Below are 22177 nucleotides of genomic sequence, written 5' to 3' on the forward strand. Positions count from 1 at the left end.
ACCATGTCTGAGGAGCTGGAACCCACATGGCTGACCACAGTTCAAACCTCAGCCATGGTGGCTTGAAAGATATTCCAGTCGTGTATGTGCACCAAACCTTGATTAAAAGGAGAAATGGAGATAAAAGGATTATGGCATGACAAGGCCACACCGGGGGAGTGCTTTTTCTTTCCCTCTCTCACTCTCTCTGGTGTACACACATGTTCCCTGGCAATTAAAACAAAAAATAATAATCCTTTAAAAAAATTCCAAGTGTAATATCACTTTCCAAAATTAAGTTAATAAAAATACAGGGGCAAGGACTGTTTGTCTCTCTGGTAAAAGAACATTTAGAAAAGAACAAAAGAAATAAAAGCATATTATGAGCAGCCACTTGTCAAGGAACCATGGCCCCTGGCGGACAGCAGTGGGCAACTGAGGCCTGTCGGTCACCCGTAGAGGGAGCGAGGCAGCACATCTCCAGGCCAGCATGCTTTCAGAGGATGCCAGCCCAGCCGACAGCCAGAGCACACTCTCCTGAGACTCCCTGACACAGAAGCAACTAGCTAATAATGTACTCCACAGCTCCTGACCATCCAGAACCATGTAAAACCAGAATGTTTGTTTTACATTGCCGAATTTGGGATCTTCGGTACGCAGAGAGATAATTAACAGAGCTGCCGTGTAAGCAGAACCAACTGGTACTGACTACTGATTTATTTCAGTGAAGTCACTTCGAGGGCGCAGATCACTTCACAACTCCTTTATAGGGACTCATGAAAGAACTTTTGCTGGAAGACAACATAGTTCCCTTCTATTTCTTGCACATTTTTTGAGATGTTGAAGGCTTTTCTCCTAGGCTATCTTTTGAATTTTTCTACAGTGTACAACCTTGAAAAACAGATAGTACTCCATCTTCCTCAGAGGCAGAGGGCAGGGCAATCTGCAGGTTAATAAGCAGGTTTGGTTGTAGGTTCTAATAAGAGATTGGGGTTTCCTCCACAAGGAGTCCCTCAGCTGTAACGAAAACCCTCTGCAGGCACAGCGTCTGCCTGGGTCTGCCTCAACATGGCCCTGGTCTGATTAGAGGAGCGAGGGGGCCAAATATGAAGTGAAGCTCGAGCCGTTTACGGTGCTGTGGGAAAGGAAGTCCTCTTTGTCTCGGATCCGAGAACCTCCTGGATTCTGCAAGCACCCATAAGACTGTGGCTATCTACTGTCAGCCTGCAAATAGGGTAAAATCTCAGGACTGTCGTGGTTCTTGATAAATCTATCTTTGGTCACTTTATGAAAACTGCCAACTAGTGTTTTATCTTATGAAAACTGTCAATCTTAGAACCGCTGTTTTTTCCCTTCCTTGCTTTGATGACTAAGAAATCAAATCATGATGTAAGAAGCGGACTTTATATTACTCCTAACTCTGAAATTTCTTCTTCTGTTTGGGCTTTGGGTCATGTGTATGCATCTGTAAAAATTCACAAGTAAGTATGTGGAATGTGGAGAAGCAAAGAGCAACCATTCATTCGGGATAATCATGCGAGGCCCTAGGTAGCAGTCTTGACTTTTCCTGGCTGAGGAGGTGTCCCTGTCCCGTTCTCCTATGCCTCTCCATAGCGTTCGGGCGCACTTCCGTTACAAGCACGGCGTACTGTATTTCACGAACTCGCTGCCGGACTTGTCTTTCCGAGACATTATAAACTCTCTGAAGACAGGGATGAAGCTTTCTTTAGAGATGATCTCCTCAGCACCTTGTTAGTAGACAGTGCCTGGTCCATGAAAGGCACACCATAAACACATGAGACAGGGCAAGAAACCTGAGGAGGAGAGGTGGCAGGAGAGAGGCTTGCTCTTCTGTTTGCCAGCATGACATAGGGAGAAGTGGGACAAGCTTCACCAGTTTAAAAGGTGGGATAGGATGAAATTCTGACATAATATTATACTGTACAGAAAAAGAGGACAGCCCCAAAGAGAAAAGGGCTAGCATGAGGAAAATCACAGCAGCAGGGAAGCACTTTTATGGTGAAATAAATAGTTCTGTTTGGTATTAAGAAAACAAAAATGATACACTGGGATGCAGTCTATGAAGAGCCTTGAGAACTGTACACAGATTTTGACTTTAACTGTTATTTGTGGAGGGAAAACTAATAAGCATATCCTTAGAGAAGACCTGCATTTATTTCTCTTATCACCAGATGGGTTTGAGGTGGGGGTGGGGGTGAACTAATAATGTAATGTATCCCAAAGAATATAATATAAAAATACTGCAAAGAGAATTGCAAAGTAGAAATTATATTTTTTATTACAGTGCAAAATTAAAATGTGCAATACTTAAGGCAAACTGATAAGAAAGATATGGAACGAGGGTAAGGTTTATAAGGCCCTGAACAAAGTCATCATGGGATCCACAAACGTTTCAAAGGTTCAAGTATACTATTAGCTTGACACATTTTAAATGTACTTTGTGGGTAGGCAGGAATCTTAAAAATGCACAGAAATTAACACCAAAACATAAATGGTCAATGGCGGTTTTTAACAAGGCCATATTCGTGGATTGGAAGAATACCCCTAAAATGTTCTACTACCAAAAACAGTACACACAGATTTAATGCAATACCTTTCAAAATGACATTCTTCACTGAAATAGGAAAAAAAAAAGTAAGATTTGTATGGAATCATAAAAGACCACAAATGGCCAAAGTAATCCTGAGCCAAAAAGAGGAAAGGAACTGGAGACATCATACGACCAGATTTCAAAATACACTACATACAAGCCTATAACAACAAAGACAGCATGGTACTGGCAAAACAATAGACGTGTAGACCAACAGGACAGTATGGAGAACCAGAAATAAATCCACATATATACAGCCAGTTGATTTTTGACAAAGGTGCCAAGAACACTCTTTAGCTGAAAGAAAAAAAAAAACAACTCTCTTCAACAGATGGTGCTGGGGAAACTGGACATCCATATGCAACAAAAGAAAGGTAGAGACGTATCTCTCACCACACACACGCGCACACACACACACACACAAATCAACTCTAAATCGACTAAAATCATCAAACATAGAACCCGAAACCACAAAGCTACTAGAAGACAACACAGAGAAACACTTTAGGACACTGGTACTAGCACAGAATTCCTAAATAAATCCTTAAAAGCACAAACAACAAAATCAAAAATAGATAAAAGAGACCATACCAAATTGAAAAGCTTCCACATGGCAAAGGAAGCAATCAGCAGACTGAATAGACAACCCGCAGAACAGGAGAAAATGCTGGCATTCCACCCATTTGACAAGGGATTAATAACCAGAATAGACAAGGAACTCAATGGCGAAAAACAAAAAAAATAAAAAAACAATAATCCTATTAAAAATGGACAAATGACCTGAATAAACAGTTCTCAAACATATAAGTCGCCAACAAACATAAGAAAACATGATTAGCATCACTAATCATTAGGGAAATGCACATCACAATCACAATGAGATACCATCTCACCACAGTCAGAATGATTATTATCAAAAAGACAAAAATAACAAACGCTACTGAGGATGTGAAGAAAGGGGAACATTTTTACACAGTTAGTGGGAATGTAATTAGTATAGCCATTATGGAAAATAGCAGAGGTTCCTCAAAAACCTAAAAACAGAACTTCCATACGATCAAGCAACCCCACTACTATGTATATATCCAAAGGAAATTATATCAGTATGTTGCAGTGATACCTGGATCCAATGTTTATTGTAAGACTATTCACAAGAACCAGCAGGCAGCATGGAGGTGAAGGCGCTGGACTTTCACATGGCGAACTACGGTTTGAGTCCTGAACTGGGCAGCTTGAAGATCACACTTAGAGAGTGTGTGTGCCCGAAATCTCAAGAGAAGAATGGAGAAGAAATTTTGGTGTGGCCATCCCCTCTCTCTGTCTCCGGCAAGTACACACACTCTATGGCAAAGACCTTCCAAACTAATTTAAACAATTAATTAATTAAAATAAAAACTCTTTCAAAAATAGAAAGAAATCAGAGCTCAGCCATGGTGGCACACACATAGCACCATCACATGGAAAGTTGGAAGCCATACTGGAGGCACAGGTTTGGTTCCCAGGCCAACCTGAACATGATGGGTGTGGCTGCATGCACTGTAATCTTAGCTGATTAGGAGGCTCAGGCAGGAGGACTGTGACATTGAAAGACCCTGTCAAAATAAACGTCTGTCACACTCCCTCTTTCCCCTTCATAAAGGGGAGACTAAGAAAGAGCTACCTGTTATTTAAAACTAGAGACCAAAATTACAGGCGCTCAGATCTCAAAATATAACTAAAAACGTAAGTTCCTTCAAGAAGTCAAGACCTATTGCTATTTTCAGGCTCCTAATGTTCGTGAGATACAAAAGCATATCGCAGCATGTGGCAATGTCTGACTCAACCACATGGCTAAAGACAGGTTCCCAGGTAGATGGTACATTCTCTTGTAAAAAAAATAAGCATATCACATTGAAAATCACAGCAAATTCTAAGTTATTCTAAAGGAATTCTTAATTATTCTTGGAAAAACGGAGAAAATCAATGATCTTAGATACAAATGACTACAAATAAATATGTGAAAGGTCTTTGAGATATATAAATATGTGGAGATATATAAAAAAGAGAGAGAGAGAAGAAAACTGATTTTTAAGCCTCACTCTAAAGCCCCACCTAGTTTTATAATCCAAGATGCTTTCCCGTTTAATCATCGTCAGACAGTTTAACTCATGCACCAACTTGTACATATTCCTGTATTAGACAAACAATGCATCAATGCAGACATACTTAAGCAGACTTCAGGCTCAGGATTTCTAATCTACACCAGATGAAACAGTATTAGGTCAACTTAGGTCCTAAGAAAAGTGTTGGAATCACTGTACTTGGATCTTACAACGACATACACCTGGAATCCTGCATCATCCCTTAATGGCTCTTCTGCGGTGTGTACTTTGAAGGCCTGAAAAGTATCTCCCAAACCACCCGTTCTTCCAGAAGCCGCAGTCTAGTACTAAGAAAAGGTCTCTAATGCCTGACTACTCTGATGTCGCCATGATATGAGGAAGCCAAGTCACGTGGAAAGGACACATGCAGGTACTCCATCCAGTCAGCAGTCTTGTCTCTTACCCATCTAGGCCAGGAGACAGACGTGGGCTTTTAGGCGATTTAGTCCCCCACCACTGAGTTATCTCAGACCCCAGATATCAGGAAGCAGAGGCAAGCCACCCAGCTCAGCCCTTTCTAGATGCCTGATAAATGAAATCATGAGCAAAATAAAAAAGTAGTTTTAGGGTTGCTGAATTTGAGGATTGTTATGTAATATTATTAACCAGAATAGTCCTTATTCTGCTAACCACAGCAGCTCTGTAAAAATGCCTCTGTTTTGCAAGAAAGATGTACCCTCGATACTTAAATATCTAACCCATTCTTTCTAAAAATCACTCATTTAATTTCCTTCTTCCTGGCCTTTCAACTTGTCCTCAGACTTCTCTTCTTCCTAGAAATATGTCAGCTATCCATCCCATCCTAAAAACAACTTTCCCTTGCAAGTATCTTACCCCACACTTCCTACAAGCCACAATCATTTCCTTATTAAATTTCACCAAAGACTGCCCTACTCTCTTCTAATACACCCTCTCCTTGAAACCCACACAACTATCAATGGCCTAATCAAGGGGGTACTGGAGACCCTCCCAACAGGCAATACACTGTCCTCTCAGCCTTCACAGTACCAAAACTCCCATCAACTAAATGCCTTTATTAAATCCTTTTTTCTTGGAAACTCCCTTTTCAAGCCTCATACCATGTAACCTTGGAGAGAGTACCCCTCTCTCTGTATTACCAATAAAGGTAAAAGCACTATTATTTCAGGGACGGATTTTGGTCTGGGAGTCTGATAAGACATCCACGTATAAAGATTCATGGTGGGGTCAGCAGGTGGCGTGGTGGTGAAGGTGTTGGTCACTTGCACATGACCGACCACAGTTCAAGTCCCAGACTTAGTGGCTTGCCTTCTCACTTTCCTTCTCTCTGTGTGCTGTCTTTCTCTGGTCAAATTAGAATAAATGAATGAATAAATAAAATAAAATAAAAAATTCTTAGGAAAAAACTAAAAAAAAAAAAAGATTCATGGTGTACATGGGTGGTGCAGTAAATAAAGCTGAGGAGGCTGTTGGCAGGATAAGTAAACGGTTAAAAAAAACAGATAAGACTACCTTTAATTGAAATGAAATTAAGCCAATTAGTCACAAGAAAAAAAATAGATATACAAAAAAAAAAAAAAAGAGAGAGTAAAGACTAATTAAGACAGGATTGCTGGTGGGAATGCACACTGATGGAGTATTTGGGGAAGCAGCCTGGCAGTTCCTCAGGAAGTTAAATACAGAGTTCTCTTACGACCCACAGTTCCACTCGTAGATGCACACCAAGGGTAATAAAACAAACATCCACTTAAACTCATACGCAAATGCTCACAGCAGCACACTTCTCACTTTCCTTCTCTCTGTGTGCTGTCTTTCTCTGGTCAAATTAGAATAAATGAATGAATAAATAAAATAAAATAAAAAATTCTTAGGAAAAAACTAAAAAAAAAAAAAAGATTCATGGTGTACATGGGTGGTGCAGTAAATAAAGCTGAGGAGGCTGTTGGCAGGATAAGTAAACGGTTAAAAAAAACAGATAAGACTACCTTTAATTGAAATGAAATTAAGCCAATTAGTCACAAGAAAAAAAATAGATATACAAAAAAAAAAAAAAGAGAGAGTAAAGACTAATTAAGACAGGATTGCTGGTGGGAATGCACACTGATGGAGTATTTGGGGAAGCAGCCTGGCAGTTCCTCAGGAAGTTAAATACAGAGTTCTCTTACGACCCACAGTTCCACTCGTAGATGCACACCAAGGGTAATAAAACAAACATCCACTTAAACTCATACGCAAATGCTCACAGCAGCACACTCATCACAGCCCCAAAAGTGAGAACCCAAATGGAAGTCGACTGATGAATGAACAAAAAGGGATCTATCCAGACAACAAATGTTTAGTCCTGGCTCATGGTACAGATATGGAACGAACCTGAAAACGTGCCAAGTCAAAGAACGCCAGACACAAGACCATATAGTACATGATTCTGTTTAAATGAGATTTCCACAAAAGATGAATTCAAGGAGACAAAAAGTAGACTAGTGGTTGCCAGGAGTCAGGGAAAGGGAGAAAGGGGATTTACTACTAAAGGACATGTTTCTTTCGGGGAGTGACGAAAACGTTCTGGAATTAGATGGTAGTGATAGCTACACACATCTGTCAATTCTGCACAAAACATTTTTGACTTAACGATGACTCAACTTATGATTTCTTAAATTTTTAACACATTATCGAGATATCAAATGCATTTTCAACTTAGAATATTTTAGACTTGCAATGCACTTTGTCGGGATGTAACCCCATTGTAAGTTGAACATGTGTGTATATTGAAAGCCTCCTTACTGTACTCTTTACATAAAAGGAAATGATACATGTATGAACTTTAACTGAAAAACTGGGTTGTATCCTACACGGCCAACCACAGTTCAAATACTAGACCTGGCAGCTTCAAAAACATACGAGGCACATGTGCATGCATGCCCCAAATCCTGACAGGATAGAAAAATAGAGAAGAAACTGAGGCATGACCACACCCCACTGGGGGATGCTTTTTCCTCCTCTCTGGTTCATGGGGAATTAACAAAAAAGAAAAGAAATACATGAGGAAAAAAATACAAGTTGTCAATGGCTGCTTCCTAGCCAACATAAAACAGAGCTCCTGGCCCCAGAAAACTCCCACTGACTATGGGATATAAACAAGATGCCAGGGGCTAGTGGTGTAGTTGCTGGAGCGGGCTGAGGTGCAGTGACACGGCGCTGTGCAGACCTCAGGGTGACAGAGTGGACAACAGGCATGAGCTGGTCTCTCTCCTAACTCTGTGCCACACAAGCCTGCTCTGGCGCTGCTGAGTACAGGGCGGCAGCTCCTGCAGCAGGCACCGCAGCCTTCGAGTAGGTCCTGCCAGGGTGAGGAACAGGAAGGAAACCACAATGGCCTTCCCGTGGAGACTCCAGCTCAGGTCCTGTAGCACTCTTCTCTGGGGACTTCCAGATCCCAAAGGGTGGATTATGCAGGGAATGACAGGAGCAGACAAGATCCACTGACATTTAGAAAGACTGCCACATATGACCCATCTATATCCAAAAAAGTGGAAAATTAGGGTTACATAATTCAATGTGTCCAAGAATTTCTCTTTCCGAATAACAGAGCTGCCATCTCCTCAGTCTGCCCCACGTCAAGGTGAACACACTACTTGGTTGCTCTCCTACCTCCCTGACAGCCATGTCGCTGTCTCCTCTTCTATTCCATTAAGTTTCTCAAGAGCTTGTCATTCAACAGCCTCCTGTACCTAACCACTTACCAACCTTTATACAACCTGTCTTACCTGGTGAATCTGTAGTACTTGTGTATGGTTCAGAAACACTCAAGACTGCCTTCACTTCCGACACCAACTGCAAAGTTCAATGACTTTGAGAAAAACTCATACAACCCTAAGCTGTCATACTTAGGGTTACGGTTTATTGCAGCAAAAGGATACAGATTAAAATCCACCAAGGGAAGAGATGCGCAGGGAAGAAAGTAGGAAGGCCCCAAATACGGAATTCACAGCTGTCTTCTTTCAGGAGAGTCGAGGATGGCAGTAATTTCCCTGGGTAAAGATGGGTGACAATGCATACAAAGCGCTGCCAACTAGGAAGCTCCTGAGCCTCAATGTCCCGAGGTTTCCTGAGGGCTCTGCAGTGTATACATGGTTAACTGCCTACATGGCTGGCCATTCTCCAATCCCTGCAGAGGTCAAGCTGATAAAGTGACCTCCACTTTAAATCGTATCCTTAGACGATGGGGTGTGGCCCCAGCCCCCAAGATAAACCAAAGCACTCATTAGGAAGAACATTCTAAGGGCTCAGAGATCACATCCCAGGAGCCTAGGACACAAGTCAGAGTTCACTTTGGGCCAAGGTCGATTCTTGACTATACCATTTCTTGCCCTCTCTCCTGAGCCCCAGATTCATGTTTCTAATCTGCCTTCTTGAATTCCTCAGCAGGGTCAAACTCAACAAAATTTCCCCCATATAATTCAACACTACTTTTTCTTTTTAAAAAAGTTATTATTGTGACCAACAGATGGCCTAATGGTGATGTCACTGGACTCCCACATAGTTGACCATGGTTTGAGTCCTGCACCCAGAGGCTTAAACAATCATGATGGGTGTGTGTACATGTGGGCTCAAAATCCTGAGAGGTGACAGGAGGAGAAGGAACTGCAGCATGGCCTCCCCCTCTTCTGTCTGTCTCTGTCTCTCTGGCAAATGAACGTGCCCTATAGCAAAAATCTCACACAAAAAAAGCTATTATTATTAACTGACAAATCATAATTCTATATATTATAGGGTACAATGTCATGTTTTAAAATACGCAACACTATTTTTATTCCAATAGGGAATTGAAGCAGCTAATAAAACCACAATACAAGATATAAAATTAGAAGGAAATTGGGGCAAAGAAAAAAATAGTCCAGAAAAAGTAAAATAAAATTAATACTAAAGTGAAGTTCGGACACGGAATGCATACTATAAATTACTGCTCACTTGTCAGAGGTGGGCTGTACATTTGGCTCTGAGCTCTTTCAAAGTCCAACAATATCCAAAGCAAAGAAAAAATGACAAGCAGTTTCATAACTCAGAGAATCCATTAAAATAAATGATGCCCAGAAGGTACTATTCTTTTTCCAGGTTTAAGACTTAGCCATTTTGGGAACACTAGTTGGCATAATGGCTATGTCGCTGGACTCCCATGTAGTCGACCATAGTTTGAGTACCAGAACTGGCGGCTTAAATTCACGCCAGACACGTGTGTGTGCGTACCTAAGATCCTGAGAGGAGAATGGAGGAGAAGGGATTGTGGTGTGGCCATCCCCCCTGAGGGGTGGTGATTTATTGCTTTCTGTCTCTCTGGCGAGGGCACGGGCCCTATAGCAAAAACCTCTCCAAGAAAAAAAAAGAAAAAAAAAAAAAAAAAAAAAAAAACAAAAAAAAAAAAAAAAACAAAAAAAACAGAAAACCTTAGCCATTTTTTCAGTTGTCCTCCATATTCAACAGCTTGTCAAATGATAAAGATGCTAATCATTCAAGATTTCAAACTAATCTTTACATATGGTACTACCCTGTTCAAAACCTACATTGGATCCTATTAAGATTTTTTTTTTTGGCCTTTTTTTTCCTTATTACAAAGAAATACAAATTCAATGGAAATAATATAGCTCTCAAAATATTAAGACGAAGAGGTTAAAAAAAATCAGAAATACTATCATCTAAGTGTAATTTAACTACTGCCATTTTAGGGGGAGGAGCTTTGCTCTAGGGCGCATGCGATTGCCAGAAAGACAGAGAGACAGACTGCGAGAAATCACTCCCCAAAGGGAATGGCCACACCGCAATCTCTTCTCCTCCATTCTCCCCTTGGGATCTTGGGCACGCACGCACGCACACGTACCCAGTGTGAGCTTAAGCCTTCGGGTCCGGGACTCAAACAGCAGTTGGCTACAGGGGAGTTCAGCAACATAACCATTATGCTAACTGCTGGTCCCACTACTGACACTTAAAAAAAAAAATTAGATAAAACTTACTTACAAGGAAAGTCAAGGGTCTTCATATTCAATTTCCTGCTATTTGACAAATATATCCTGATCAGCACACAAAACATTTCTCAGAAACCTTACAAAGTTGTGTGATATTCCCACCCAGTCCTGCTTTGTCATTTATATGTACTGAAAACATTTTCTCCCAGACTGAACCTAGTTTTTTTCTTTTTTCTTTTTTTTAAATTTTTTTGAGAGAATTTTGCTAGAGGACATGAGACAGAGACAGATGGACAGCGAAAAATCACCCCCAGGGAAGATGGCAATGCCACAATCCCTTCTCCTTCATTCTCCTTTTGAGATTTTGGGCACACACACACCTGCATCTGGTGTGAATTTTAAACCACTGGCTCTGGACTTGAAATAGAATTGACTATGTGGGAGTCCAGCAATGTAACCGCTATGCCACCTGCTGGTCCCAGTCTTTTCCTTTTTAAAGATGTCATTTAATTAGAAGAAGTTTTTAGTTTTGATTAATTCCAATTTTTTTTTATTTCATAGCTACTACTTCTTAGATGCTCTAAGAGATCTTACCATACACTACGGCTGTAAAGATGATCTCTTGCTTATTTCTTTTAAGCTTTATAGTTTCTGCTTTATATATATATATATACACACACACATATGATTCATCTCAACTTGATAATAAATAACAAAAAAAAACCCACATTCAGTGTAAAATCAGAAAGAACACTGTTCACTTTTTTAAAAAAAGAATCATTTATTTATTATTATTTTTCAATTTTGACAGACAGACAGACAGAGAGAGAACAAGCTGCTGGGTCCAGGACTTGAACCACAGTTGGCCATGTGGGAGTCCAACACCTTTAACTACCACACCTGCCAGCCCAACACTGTTCAATTTTATCATTCAAACTTGTGCATAGAGCCACGAGGCAAGAAAAAAAAGTTATAAATAATATTAAAGGAAATATAGTATTCAAAGTGAAATGAAGAAATGTTTTAGTGTGTAGAAAATTCAAAAACTACAAATGCCAGCAGACTCAGTAAGAAAATTTAGGAATAACAGGTTACTAGGTCAGTCCATAAAACCCCATGAAAAAATGATTGCTGGGGAACCAGCAGTTAGCGTAATGGCTATGTCACTGGACTCCCACGTAGTTGACCGCGGTTCACGTCCCAGACCCTGTGGCTTAAAACTCATGCCAGGCACGTGTGCGTGCGTGCCCCAAGATCCTAGAGGAGATCGGAGGAGAAGGGACTGCGGCATGACCATCCCCCCTGGGGGGTGGTGATTTCTCGCTTTCTGTCTCTATGTCTCTCTCTGTCTGTCTGGCGAGCGCACGCGCCCTATAGCAAGAAAAAAAAAAAAAAAAAAAAACCCCCTCAAAAAAAAAAAAAATGATTGCTGAGCCAGCAGGTGGTGTGGAGGTTAAAGTAGCTGGATCCCAAATGACCGACTATACTGTTCAGTCCAGGACGAAGTGACTTAAAAATCACAACAGGAGTGTGTACTGTGTGCTCAAAACCCCAAGAAGAGAATGAAGGAGCAGGGACTGCAGTGTGCACACATGAATGTGTGCTCAAAACCCCAAGAGGAGAATGAAGGAGCAGGGACTGCAGTGTGGCCATCCTACCTGAAGGTCCATTTCTCATTTTCTCTCTCTGTCTCTCTCCAGTAAGGACACATACCCTATAGCAAACTAAAACCAAACAATTGCCATTTACAATAGTATTCAAAAAAAGAACAGGCAAAGCCCAGCTGTGGTCAAGAGCAAAAATCTTTCAAAAAAAAAGAAAAAAGAAAAGAAAAGAAAAAGAAAAAGAAAAAAACACACACCAGAGAGAAATTAAAGACCCAAATGTATAGGTACAAATCATGTTAATAAATTCTTTTAAAGAATGAACTTTTTCTTTTTTTTTTTTTTTGCTTCTTTTTTGGGGGAGAGGTTTTTGCTATAGCGTGTGTGCGCTTGCCAGAAAGACAGAAAGAGACAGAGAGACAGAAAGCGAAAAATCACCCCCCAGGGTGTATGGCCATGCTGCAATCCCTTCTCTTGTCTGGATCTTGGACATGCAAGCACATGTACCTGGCGTGAGTTTAAGCAACCAGGTCCGGGACTTGAACTGTGGTTGTCTACATGGGAGTCCAGTGACAGCCATTACGCCAACTGCTGGTTTCTGAAGTAACTTGTTTCTAGCCTTGGGCATGCACACACACCCGGCACACACGCCCGGTGTGACTTTAAGTCACCGGGTCCGGGACTCGAACCGCAGTCAACTACGTGGGAGTCCAGCAACATAGCCATTATGCCAACTGCTGGTCCCGAGAATGAACTTATTGCTGCTGGGTCCAGGTCTTGTATAGCAGTCAGCCATGTGGGAGTCCAGCACCCTCAACTACCATGAAACTTACCAGCCCTCCAAATTTTTTATAAACACATAGATGTACTCTTTTCAGAACACAAACTTTCCGTAAGTTTTTTTTTGAAGGCCCCTCACACTACCCATTTCTTATTACCAAAAGCTTCAGTTCCCAAAAGGTGTGGTGTTAGCAAGGACCAACAGAAGAGTAGGACAGGAGAGAGTCCACAAATGGACCCACACTCACAGTGAGTTGATTTGCAAAGATACTAGATGATCCAATGAGAAGTGTTTTCCACACATGGTGCTGCACCAAATGGAATGTAAAGAAATAAACATCTACCCCAACCTCATGCCATGTGGGAAATCTTCTAAAACTTTTTTGAGTATTCTGAAAAAACTCTGCATGGATTTCAAAAATACTAGCCCCAATCTTTTCCCTTTTAAGCCTTCCTGTGTCTCTCTTTCCCAAACTAATAATTAGTAAATCTCACCACAAAGGTAAAAAATGTATATTAGTAATCTCTTAATCTAGTTTATTCTTTCAGTCAATATTCAACACCCCGCATATTGTTCTACTTAGGTTCTAGTGACAGAGCAATATAGGCAAAGAGTTTGCCTTTAAGTAGCTTTTATTCTTCTGGCAGAGTCTATGAGGCCATAAACTCCTAGAATTACAACTCATTTAGTTTTTTGTTTTAATTTACCAGAGGATGCATATGCTCACCAGAGAGGGACAGTGGGGTGTAGTGGGGGACCAAGAAAGCACTCCCTGTGGGACACGGTTGCACTGCAATTTTTCTCCATTTCTCCCTCCCTTCATGGGCACACGCACAAGCATGAGACATGTTCTCTCAAGCTGCCAGTCCAGGAGTTGAACCATGCAACCAGCCATGTGGGATCTAGCCACCTTAACTACCGTGAGGCAGCTGGCCCCATTTAGTTTTTTATTCCCTGTAGTAAAATATAACCCTTTACACATAGTTGCCTCAATGAATAAACCAAGAATTCAACTGTTAAAGAAACTCAAGCTCCCATCATCATTACCCTTGCCAATCATAACACTATCGAGAGTCAGAACCTTCTTAGTTTCCATAAAAGAGATATCATGAGCCCTTATAAAAGTTCAAGAGCATCTATTGTGATCTCTGGGACACAAAATCTCCTCCAGTGGAGAACCACTTGTGATGGGCAGCCAACCTGACCAGGTCTGTGTAGTACATTTCTAAGGGAATTTTGCATGAGATTTATTGCTATTTTTCTTTCAAAAAAAAAAGTGAAGCTGCAAAATAGCAGTAAGTCATAGACTCTGGGTAAAGTTGGGGGTAAAGGAGAAGAACATAACAAGGTCAGTGTTAGTGGTTAACCATGGACATTTAATGTTAAGAATCAGTAAAATAAGGGAAGCAGCAGAGGGCTTAACGGTTGTATTACCAGACTCCCACGTAGCTGACTGCAATTTGAGTCCCAGACCCGGTGGCTTAAAACTCATGCTGAGCTCGAGTGCTTGCACGTGTGTGCTCAAAAATCCCGAGGGACAATGGAGAAGGGATTGTGGTGTGGCCATCCCGCCAGGGGTGGGGGGTGGTGGTGGTGGTGATTTCCCGCTTTTTGTCTGTCTCTGTCTCCAGCAAGCGCATACACCCTACAGCAAAAGTCTCTCTCAAAAATAAAAAGTTTATCCATTAATTTCTTCTGAGACACACAAGTGCACACACAGGCTCTCCGAAAAGCAACTTCACACCACAACTGACTCCAGCTTCAGCCAGCCAGGATTATGTGCACGCACAGACCCAGCATGTGCAGAGAGATCGGGTGTAAGCCTGGGCCCTTCTCATGTGGCTTCAGCATCACAGAGCACCGAGTTCCGACTAAGCTATGCAGTGGACCTGTTTATCTGATGTTTTGAAGAACAGATTGTCCCCTAAGAGTCTACAGACACAATCAGTTCCCCATACAACATGTGAAATAGATCATTCTGGAGCACCACAGATGATTTTTTTAAAGAATTACAGCAGAAATGAACGCCCTGCGCTCTGACTTCTGCGTCCTTCAGGCACAACTTGCTAATGCTGACACCACAGGCCATGTTCGCACTTCATCTACCTTTTACTTGTAGCCAAACAGGAGAGAGAATGCCTTCATCCAAACGAGAAATATTCACTGTATTGTGGATGATTCAAATGCAAGGAATACACAGCCCTTAACCCTAAGGAACCTTTCAGACTACGGAGCGATCATAAACACAAAAATAAATGCATTTATTACAACTGTGTTGAAATCCGTATCTCCAAAAATAATACAAGTAATGAAACTGTACAAAGGTGCCAACTTACCAAGGAATTATTTAAAAGAGTTATAAAATGGGTTCTCTATGGAGTCAGTCGGTGCAGGCAGCCTGACAGAAAAACAATGCTCCTCCCACAGCCATCGCTCACTAGGTCTCGGAAGCAGGTACATGGTGAAGGTTCTGGAAAAACTTAGGCACACAAGGAAGTTCAAAGCACAGATTTCCCTTACACTGCAAGGTGTCACACAAAGAGTGTGACAAAGGGTCACTTCATTTAGTTGCAGCTTTGGAGTTTTCAAAGACTGGAACATGCCTTAGACAAGCAGACTTCGGCCTTCAGTGTACAGAAAACCAGCTGATGAACTTGTTAAATACGAGGAGTCCTGGGCGCTGCTTCCAGGGATTCTGACGCAAGAGTTCAAAGCGAACCTTCGGAATGGATACCAGGCACCACTAGCAAATCTGAAAACCCCACCTGAAGACTCTAATCTCCCCAGAGGAGGAGGTCTGGCCACAACACGAATTTCGAGTTCAAGCTCACCAAGCAGCAGGTATTACACAAGGTCTCCCGCAAGTGTTTGTTTACAGGCTGCCCCTGTGCCTGACCTTGTCATCCCCTGGGCTTGGAAGCAGAATCTGAATAAACTGCACAGCCTGCTGCCACAGTTCCTGCCCCGGACGACTGACCCGAGGTGCCGTGTAAAACACACAGGCGGTGCTGACAGCTCGCTCTCTCTCTCTCTCTCTCTTTCTCTCTGATTTTTGGAGAGGTTTTCGCTATAGGGTGCGTGCACTTGCCAGACAGACAGAGAGAGACATAGAGACAGAAAGCAAGAAATCACCCCCCCAGGGGGGATGGTCACGCTGCAATCCCTTCTCCTCCATTCTCCTCTCGGGGATCTTGGGCACGCACTCACATGCGCCCGGAGTGAGTTTTAAGCCACCAGGTCCGGGACGCGAACCGCGGCTGACTACGTGGGAGTCCAGCGACATAGCCATTACGCTAACTGCTGGCTCCCCTGACAGCTCTCTCTTGAGGCTGGGCAAACTCCTCCGGAAAGAAGGCAGTCAGAGAGCGAAGGGGACCAAGATCCATGGGTGAAGCAAGAAAGTACAGCCAGGAACACACTAAGGACAAGAGCCAGGGAACAGAGATGGGGCAGGAAAAACAAAATTCCTATTTCTTAAGAACCTTCTGGGGACCAGCAGAAGGCATTATGATTATGTTGCTGGACTCCCACATGGCCAACTATGGTTTGAGGCTTGAAACTCACATCAGGTACATGTGCATGAGTGCCCAAGATCCTGAGAGGAGAATGGAGGAGAAGGGATTGTGACGCGCTGCCATCTCCCCTGGGGGGTGATTTCTCACTTTCTATCTCTATGGCAAGCACGTGCCCTACAGCAAAAATCTGTTCTTAAAAAAAAAAAAAAAAAATTAAAACCTTCTGTATTTCAGGTAGTATGCCACACACTTCACATTTTTATCTCACTTTAATTCTCCAAATATCATAGGTGGTTAGATGGTATTATATATTAAACGGAGAGATGATATGATAATCACAAAGAGAAAAACAAAGCCTAGAAGAAATAGCTTGTCCAAGGATACAGAGCTAATTAAGTCACAAAACCGGGTTCTGAAACCCAGGCCTCTCAGACGCTGGTCCCTAATCCTCCCTGAGAGCTAAGATTACGATGGGGAGGAAATTTTCGCTATGAAGAAAGGGAAGGAAGAGTCTTGCTCCAAACAGAACACGGCGGCAGGCAGGCAAGCGTGAAGGCCAGCTTTAACTATGTTGGAGCCTTATAAACTGTGTCCTCTTTGTTAAAGTGAAGGTTCATAGGTGTTGAATAAGGGGAGACTTGTAAAGGTATAGAAGTAAAAAACTGATAAAAAGGTAAGGCATGATTTGGTTGGTCAAGAATGATTTTTAAAAAAGGCAGTGACTCAAGGCCAGCAGCCACTGCACAGTGATGAGATTCCAGGCAACTTCAGACCCCACCCCCAAAGCATCTGTAATTCCTGTGATCAACAAAAACTTCTTTTGTAAACAGATAGAATTCTGTTTGTTACTGATGAGGTGTGGCTGTACTTTGGAGGAGCTGAGAAGTGGCTGGCAGGGCTGAGGCTCTCGAGGAGTGATGTCACTGAAAACAAGAGGAACAGGTGCGACAACAGACAGGTAAAGGGACAGCAGACAGACAAGATCCTTAACTACGTAAAACACCGGCCTGGGGAAAGCCAGGCCTCCTGAACAATTCAGTCCAAGCCATCACCAGGTGCAGGCAACAAAGGATGTCAGATCACAGGCTGGGAAAGGGGTGAAGGGAGAGACAGCTGTCATAGCAATTGGTAACATATCACGTACAAGGAAATGAACCAACTGAGCAAACAAAATGAGGATGAGAGCCTCGCCTAACACTATCAAGAGAAAGAAGCTACAAAAGTGGGAAGAAGAAAGCTGGGCTAAATTTTTTGGTGTGAGAGTGGAATTAGAGGTATTGGAATAAACTGGTAGATTTCAATATGAATATAGGTAAAAACAGAAAAACTATAAACATAAAGGAAGCTTTATACTAATTAATTAATATGATCTGGAAGCAGGGACACCTGATAGTACCACACATATCTAATATCCAGGGTTTTGTTTAGTTTTTGTTTTGGGTGCGTACACTCTCACCAGCAACAGATCGAGAGAGGGCAAGTGAGAAATCACACCCTGTGGAGATAGCCACACAGCCTCCCTTCTCTTCCGATCTCCTCTCTGGGTTTTGGGCGTGCATGCATACCTGCCCAGTGTGATTTTTCAAGTTAGCATGTCTGGGACTCGAACCATGGATGGCCACTGGGAATCCAGCACCTTAACCACTACGCACCCACTGGCCCTAGATCTCATTTTCTAAAACTGTTCTTCACTAAAAGGAGCCTGGGCTCCTTGTCAAAGAGCTGATTCCAGGACTAGAGAAGGGAAAATAAGATGAACCAGGAATGTCTTATTATACATGAAGGTAAGGAAGAGTTCAAGGGGCCCAGCAGGTGGTGTGGAGCTTAAGGTAACTGGATCCCAAATGGCCAACCATGCAGCTCAAGTCCCGGACCCAGGAGCTTGAAAAATATGTTGGGCTTCTGTGCACGTGTGCCCCAAATCCTGAGAGGACAATGGGAAAGGGATAGTGGATAGTGATCCCTCTCAAGAAGTGATTTCTCTTGAGAGAGAGAGAGAGCACATGTGCCCTTCTTTGGGGTAGGGGGGTTGGAAGGAAGTGTTCAAAGAATAACTAGGACATTTCAAAGAACACAGACCCAACCTGGCGGCCAAATTTAGGGTAATCCAGGCATAAAACAAATAAGGATAACGGCCACGAGGGAGGGAGGGAATCATCACGTAGTCTCAGGGTCAATCTCGGTAACGCACGCATTACCTACTAAGGGGAAAAGAGCAACTGCACAGTAGAGAGCAGGCAGGCGCCTTCTTAGTCAAGTGACGAGAACAAGGGTACTGGGATAAACGAGAACTATGGGACCAGCAGTAATGGTCGCACCACTAGATTCCCACAAGGCTGACTGCCATTTGAATTCAGACCCTCGCACCAGGGGTGTGTGCCTGTGTGCCCAAAATTCTGAAAGGAGAATGGAGAAGGGACTACAGCATGGCCGTTCCTCCCAAGCAGGTGATTTCTGTCTCTCCAGCAAGTGCACTCACCCTATAGCAATAATCTAAAAAAAAAAAAAAAGAAGAACAAGAAAAAGAAGAAAGACAGAAAGAACTGTGTACCACCTAACAGGATGCAATGTGAAGAATGCAGCATCACTTCTGTGGTATTCAAAATTGGGAAACACTGTAAAAAGTAACTGAGCTATAATTTTCAAAGTCATGAAAGCCAAGATAATCCTGAGGAACTATGCCAAATCAAAGGAGATTAAAAAGAAAGGAAGGAAGGAAGGAAGGTAGGTAGGTAGGTAAGTAATGTGTGGTTCTGCCAAGGACAATACTGAGCAACTGGCAAAACCTGATGGAATCTGAGGATAGAATGGTGGCAACGTATCAGTGTTAACTTCCTGATCTTGGGGCTTGTGGTTTACAGGAGAATGTTTTTGAGTGTAGGCAAAATATACTCAAGTATTCAGAAGTAATAAAGCAGCAAGTGCTCAGAGTTCTGAGAAGGAAGTTATGTCTTCTACCAATGAGCAAAATCACATGAAGTCCACGGTTCTTCTCCAGACATTCCAATCAATTCCTTGGGCTCCCTGAAAATACTTATGTGGGTTATCTTAAACAACTGTCATGGTCTGTACCACAATGGAGTATGGCACCTATAACATGTAATGCTAACTTGAGGCACATATCACTAAATGTGGGGTGTACATGCATTTGCACTTGTGTGAAGAGATCCTTACCATTTCTAGCATGCCTTACTGAGGCTGACTTTAATGCTGTGATACTGGGTTGTCAGAAAAGTCATGGCATGGGATCAGCAGTTGGCAAAATGGCTATGTTGCTGGATTCCCATGTAGGTGACTGCAGTTCAAGTTCCGGACCCAGTGGCTTAAACTCATGCCAGGCGCGTGTGCATACGTGCCCAAGATCCCGAGAGGAGAATGGCAGAGAAGGAATTGTGGCATGGCCAACCCCCCTGTGGGGGGTGATTTCTCACTTTCTGTCTCTCTGTCTCTGTCTTTCTGGTGAGTGCATGTGCTATATAGCAAAAACTTCTAAAAAAAAAAAAAAAGAAGTCATGGCGCATTTGTACATAGAAAACATGGGGGGAAAATCTGTCATGACTTTTCTGACAACCCAGCATTTTAGGGAGCAGTGAGTATCACCTACAATCCGTTCTGGCTGGGTAATTCGTTATCCTTAGCCCTATATTGGGGGTGGGATGTGCACTGGGATGGTCCCCAGTGGTGGTAGAAGATGAGAGAACTGGTGACATATCCTGACTCACATACTGGCAAGGCAGGTGTGAGGCTGACCATTTTCACTCCAGCTTAGTGGGGCTCCTGCAGATCAACCCAGTGCTCTGGCCTCAGCAGAGAAATCAAAAGACAGTAGCCCAGATTTCCTCTTTCAACTTAACTTATAAACCAAGAAGTGCAGATTAAGCAAGAAGATGGAAAACATCATCTTTGTACTTTTCCAAACTCTTTTTTATTAAATGACACAGACCTTTTGGTGTTATAACCATTATTCAGCCAAAGTGTGTAAAAAGATCCCTTTCTGGGGTCAGAAGGTGGTGTGGAGGTTGAGGTGCTAGACTTCCCTTGAGTCCTGGACCTGGCAGCTTGCTTATTCTCTTATTTTCTCTTTCTCTCTCTCTTTCTGGTGAGCATATGAGTCTTATAGCAAAATTTTAAAAATTATAATAATAAATAAAATTAAGTAAATAATTCTTTTTTTTGAGAGGTTTTCGCTATAGGGCGCATGAGCTCGCCAGACAGAGAGAGACAAAGAGACAGAAAGCGAGAAATCACCCCACAGAGGGGATGGTCACACCACAATCCCTTCTCTTCCATTCTCCTCTCGGGATCTTGGGCACACATGCACACGCACCTGGTGTGAGTTCTAAGCCACTGGGTCCAGGACACGAACCGCGGTCGACTATGTGGGAGTCCAGCGACATAGCCATTACACTGACTGCTGGTTCCCAATTAAATAATTATTTTTTAAAAAATCCATTTCTAAGGAAAACACTGAAGTTATGTATAGCCACCTACACCTATAGCAGAAATCAGGTTAGAGTAAATAGTTCTTTTTTTTAATTTTCTCTTTCAAAAATTATCTTTAATTTTATTTATTTATTTACTTATTTTATTTTGATCAGAGGGACACACAGAGAGAGAGAGAGAAAGTGAGAAAGCAAGCCACCAAGTCCAGGACTTGAACCAGGGTTGGCCATGTGGGAATGTCCAGCATCTTAACCACCATGCCACCTGCTGGTCCCCTAGAGTGAATAGTTCCTTTTTTTTTTTTTGTTAAGGCACGTGCACTCACCAGACAGAGACAGAAAGCGAGAAATCACCCCCCAGGGGGATGGCCATGCCGCAATCCCTTCTCTTCCATTCTCCTCTCAGGATCTTGGGCATGCATGCACACGTGCCTGGTGTGAGTTTAAGCCACTGGGTCCAGGACTTGAACCACGGTCGACTACGTGGGAGTCCAGTAACATAGCCATTACGCTAACTGCTGGTCCCAAGAGTGAATAGTTCTTAAGACTTCCACAGCAGAATAACTTTCTCTTCTTCTCAGCAGGTAACTAAAGTACATTGATACTGTACTAACACATAAATGACCTGTGTTCACCAGATAAGTGACGAATTACTAAGATACTATAGACTCAAAGACTTGTTAATGCTGTGTGGCCTAAACACGTGTGCGGCTTCTCTCATCTATTCTTATGTGATCTAGCATAAGAATATTTTTTTAAATCTGTATCCAATAAACTGTCTCACCAACTCGAGATTCCAGGGGGTTAAAGTCCAAATGAGGACGTTAAGTAACAAAGAGGCAGCAGAATGGACAGGGCAACTTCCCTTTCTCCTTGGTTCTGAGTCCAGTCTACACAAATTATGGTGTTGAGATCACGTTGTGCTCAATATTCGTCACACAGCATGCCAGTCTCAGGAGTGTAACTGTGTGCTCTTGGCCTTTACAAAGCAGCAGTATAAGAACTCTCCACGTGAACAGTTTCTATGTCTTCTGTGAAATCACAGCTGAAAACATAATCTGCAATGTCACACAATGGCAGAACCCACAGAATGTCTTTTTCCTTAAATACAATGCCAGAAAAAAGTCTCCCTCTGTAAACAAATGTGCATGCTTTCTTTTCACAGACA

The 22177-nt window shown here is 42.4% G+C and overlaps 1 protein-coding gene across 9 annotated transcripts in view; it reads right to left on the reverse strand.

Moving 5' to 3' along the window:
- The window catches only part of SRPK2 (SRSF protein kinase 2), a 295143-nt gene that overhangs the window by 64663 nt on the left and 208303 nt on the right, over window positions 1-22177 (reverse strand). The window lies entirely within an intron of this gene.

Source organism: Tupaia chinensis, unplaced genomic scaffold, assembly GCF_000334495.1.
Source record: "Tupaia chinensis unplaced genomic scaffold, TupChi_1.0 Scaffold000255_1, whole genome shotgun sequence".
Classification (NCBI taxonomy): domain Eukaryota; kingdom Metazoa; phylum Chordata; class Mammalia; order Scandentia; family Tupaiidae; genus Tupaia; species Tupaia belangeri.